We start from the raw sequence: 4,770 nt of genomic DNA, 5'->3' as shown, positions 1-4,770 counted from the left end.
AGAGTGGACTTATGCCATCGTAATCCGACTCAAGGCTATACACCTACTTTTAGTCTTTGAAAGTTGGTTAAATTTTAAATTATAGAGCAAATTGCACTTACCTCCCCTGAGGTTTTATTAAAAGACACTCACCTCCCCTCTAGTTTAGAAAAAACATTAATCTCCCTTAATTGTTTCATGATTGGAGCACTTTCCCCCTTGGACACTAACATCTGTTAATTTTAACAGTGCACACCAAATAGACAAATAGACAAACACTAAAGAATTGGCAAATTAAAAGGAACGTCAATCATGATATGTCAAAATTATTACCCTCTTCATTGTTACTATTTCCTGCAAGGGTCCTTAAATTTGAATTAAAATTGAACAAGCCAAAATAAGATTCTGTCTATTATATAGCATGCCTTTTCAATTTGTTTTGCACATGTTTACTGTTAATGGAATCAAATTTGGTTAAAAACTCACTGGTCTGCATATTTGGTGCAGTCAGACAGATTTGGCACAAATTCAATAAATAATCATGAGTTCCTTACAAAGCAATATTATAACAGGAGTATGCGATTAAGCAAGATGCCAGAGACAAGTAATGGTGTGAAGCCAGTTGTGTTTTGGTGGAAAAGTGATGAAAGGTCGGTGACAACGATTCATATTCCTAGTGTTTGGGAGAAAAAGCAAACTAGGGTTTAACTTTTGATGTTCGAGATAAATAGTGGATGTAGAAAACGTTAGTTAACGGTGTTAGCATAAGGGAGGTTAATGTTTTTCCTAAACTAAAGGGGAGGTAAATGTCTTTTAATAAAACCTCAGGGGAGGTGAGTGCAATTTGCTCTAAATTATATGAAATGGATTTAAATAAAGAGGTGTATGTATATCAACCTCTTGGTTTTGAAAATTTTGAGTGCCCTAAATATATTTATGGAATTGAAACGAGCACTTTATGGACTTAAACAATCTCCTAGATCTTGGTATGTGAAAATCACCAAGTTTCTTATGTAAAATGGTTTCTCATGTGGAAAGGTTGACACAACATTCTTCATTATACATAAGGGAAAGCACATATTTTTGGTTCAAATATACGTGGTATAAACTTTGGATCTACTAATGAGGTTTTATATAGGAGTTTTCTAAGCTAATCAAGGGAGACTTCAAGATGAGCCAAATGGGAGAGCTGAACTGCTTCTTTGAGCTTCAAATCAAGCAACTCAAACAAGGAACGTTCGGCAACCCGTCAAAATATTTCAAGGATTTGTTGAGGAAATTTGACATGTTGTATGCAAAGACTATAAGTACTCTTACAGAAAATAATACAAAGTTATATAAAGCTGAAAGTGGTATTGAGTTAGAATTAACAAAGTATCTAGGTATGATTGGTTCTGTACTTTATTTAACAGCTTCAAAGCCTCACACAAATGTTTAATGTTTGCATGTGCGCTAGATTTCAATCTTTTCCCAAAGAGTCATACCTAAAAGTTGTGAATTGCATGCTCTGATAGCTTCATGTTACATTGAAGTATGGGATTTGGCACCCTAAGGGATGTGATTGTAGTCTCTTTGGTGATTGTAGTCCTTAAGGGACAATGTTTGATCTACAATCCTCGCCAAACAAACATATAGGTTGTCATACGAGGTACCATTTTTCGTACTATGCAAGACAATAGTCCTAACACTCCTGATCACTTGTAGCGTATCCACAATCTATATGGCATGCTCCTCTTCAATCAGAACCTCCACAATTGTTGACCTAGGTGGTTTTCCCTCGACTGAGGGTAGTACCTTCGGATGAGATACCCTATTGAACCATGTAATGTAAGTTTGTACAGATTGTCAGGGTGACTCCACCAATAGAGCCCGCTCAACATCATGTATAATGTGCAACATAAAACCCTGGAAACTATAGTCTACCTGGAAGACAATGATAGCAACTACGGAGGAAATATGTCTTGAAATGGTCTTAAAGTGGCCATATTGCATTATCACCCACTCTGGCATGTGGCGATAAAGCATCTTGTGGTTGCACTTGATGCATCTAAAATACCAACATAAATTATCAAATGGATGTGTGTGACGATGATCATAGGGCCTGAAGATCACCTAGTCGACCTCTGGTAAGTTGTGGCCCCTGCCAGAAATGAACCGTGAAGCACATGGCATGTGAACGGAATATCTTTGATCGGTATTATATAGATATATTCCAATGAAATGCTCCACAACCCATGCCTGAAAAATTAACATAAACATAAACATATATTACTAACACAAACACATTAAATTAAAAATACATATTGAAGTACAATTAACTACGTGTAGTAGGGTATATTATCCACCCATCGTCCCTCATACAAGTAATGATAGAGATAAACTAGCGTTGTACCACCCCAAAGCCACTCATTAAACATGTTGATGTCTTGTAGGGGCTCTAGAAACATCACTCACTCACACTCACACACACACACACACACACACACACACACACACACACACACACACACACACACACACACACGCAGAGAGGGATATATAAGCACGTATGCAATACATCTGGTGATCTTCACTGTCAGTCTACCTCCCAACTGCATCTTCCAAATTTAATTCTTTGATGTGATGTTCCTCAAATATCTTCTTCATCTATCCAAATGATATGTGAGTTTCCTTCATATTATCGCACTCAGCACCAGTATGATCAGAGTCTACACGAGAAAAATCAATTATAAGATAAGCACCTTGCTCTTTGGATATTTTAGCCTCATGGTTGACCAACTTACCATGAATAGGTTTGTGAAGAAAACATGAAATATCATCCAGTATGATCGTCATCTCTCCAACTGACAAGTGGAAGTTGCTGGTCTCCTTATCCCATAGCTCACTCAAAGTCGTACATATGCGATTTTTTTTTTGTGGTGGCCGGAGTTTGAACCCCGGACCTTGCATATTTTATGCATTGGTCCTACCAACTGAGTTACGCTCACGAGGACACGCATATGCTTGAATTAACATCACTGGATGGTGTAACAGGAAGCGGGTGAAGACCGGAAGCATCCACAACATTCCAAAACCACTATAGATGATATGATTGGTCATGGCAAGTCAACTATCTTCTTGTCATGGTTGATGCATCAGAGTTGTTGCTCAAGTCTTTGAAAATAAAAACCAATTAAATAAATATCAATCATAAAAACAAATGAATATTAAAAAACATAACACCAAGATATTGAAAATAACTGTACTTAATTTTCCCATCCTAATCTTGGTGGCAATGTGCTGAGTGAAATTAGACGGTGAAGATAAATCAGAAGGCCCACCACAAAATCTCGTGTGACTGTCAGCCGATGGCGGTGTTGGTGGTGGGTCATGGGTGTATCATATTGGTTATTGTGGTGGTGGTGATGGCGGCTTCCCAACTTGTCGTGCTGATGCTCAAGCGCCTGTGGTGCAAGGTCAACCACTTGTGAGTGACCTGACTCATCGTTGTTTTGAGTTTGATGCCTTCATCAGCCTCATTTAGGGGGAGGATTAGCTGCAATATTCTCTCTATGAACAATATTGTGATGGGCCGATTTGTTGAGTTTGAGCATACCAACGTCGTCATCCATATCTACACAATAAACAACAGAGAAAAAATTAATGAAACATTTTTTTAAGCATTTCATCAAACACATAGAACACAAAATGTATGTGCTTCTGTTTCTGATTTTGACATATGTTCACAGTGGAACAAAAATTAATGACGGCTCAACAAGGAATGATAGTTAACTACATTGAAATATTTAGGATAATTTGATATGCCTAAAGAGCAATTTTCATTAAAATATTACGAGAATAGAGTGAATCCGTTCTATTTATTCTATCACTATAGTTTTCCAAATATCATTTATAAGTACAGATGGGTATGAGGAAAATATGTGCAGACTTGACAGGGGTTTCACTGTTTGTGGAATTAGGAGTCAAACCTTTTGCGGTAGGACAGACAATTCTAAAAGTTGCGTCAAGCAAATTGGGCAAACATGAGAAAGTGTGTTCTGACAATCAACATATCAACATGTTTTTATACCATTTGTTTTTTACACTTTTGGTTTCCTATCACCAGAGGCTGTTGACTTTCTACATGGTGTTTAAAAAGTCATGCATAACAAATGTCATGTCTCCTAGGTCCATGAATGTTGTGTATACGAGGATTGGTTTTGCCATCCAAAAAGGTACGCAACTTGTTGCCTGCTTACCTTCTACTCAAGTGTAAATAATGGTTTATATATTGTTAATTAACTATATTTATTTTTTTATTAAAAATGGTGAAGATTTATAAGTTCAAATACTCTAAAATTTGAGACATATCTATACCATTCACAGTTACGCACAAAGTCATCCAAGGAGTATTTCTTTTACTTTATTAGAGATATTTAACCCGATACATAAGAGAGATACTTCACAAATATACTTGGATAGTGGATACATATCTTAAGAAAAATCAAGGGTATAATAAGCATACATGTTCAAAACAATTCAAGTATCATGCAGCAGAGGAAGAAAAATAATAATACAAGTAAAAATGAATAGAAAACGACAAAACTCAGTCTCTGATTGGGAAGTGGGAACAGCTATTAGAGGAAAAAACAAGGGAAAAGTACACCTAATAATTTACATAATAATTCAACTCTTCACAAATAACAACCACTCCCCTTTATCCCGTGAGTGCTTGCCAATGAGCCTAAGCTCATAAAGTATGCTAAAAATTTTCATCATGTGAATGGCTTAAAATTACATTATACTACACCA

General features: G+C 36.5%; 1 long non-coding RNA gene across 1 annotated transcript; it reads right to left on the bottom strand.

The window, feature by feature from the left end:
- Positions 1 to 1,358: 1,358 nt before the first annotated feature.
- On the bottom strand, positions 1,359 to 3,882 carry LOC146944654 (uncharacterized). Its single transcript, XR_015026037.1, has 4 exons — positions 3,225 to 3,882; positions 2,763 to 3,132; positions 2,537 to 2,687; positions 1,359 to 2,217 (listed from the first exon to the last, which is right to left on the bottom strand). It is a non-coding gene; the product is annotated as an uncharacterized LOC146944654 (long non-coding RNA).
- Between the last annotated feature and the right edge of the window lie 888 nt (positions 3,883 to 4,770).

This window comes from Medicago sativa, chromosome 2 (assembly GCF_051527215.1).
Source record: "Medicago sativa cultivar Bolivia chromosome 2, Bolivia_mono, whole genome shotgun sequence".
Taxonomy (NCBI): domain Eukaryota; kingdom Viridiplantae; phylum Streptophyta; class Magnoliopsida; order Fabales; family Fabaceae; genus Medicago; species Medicago sativa.
This window is presented reverse-complemented; position numbering and strand designations above follow the sequence as displayed.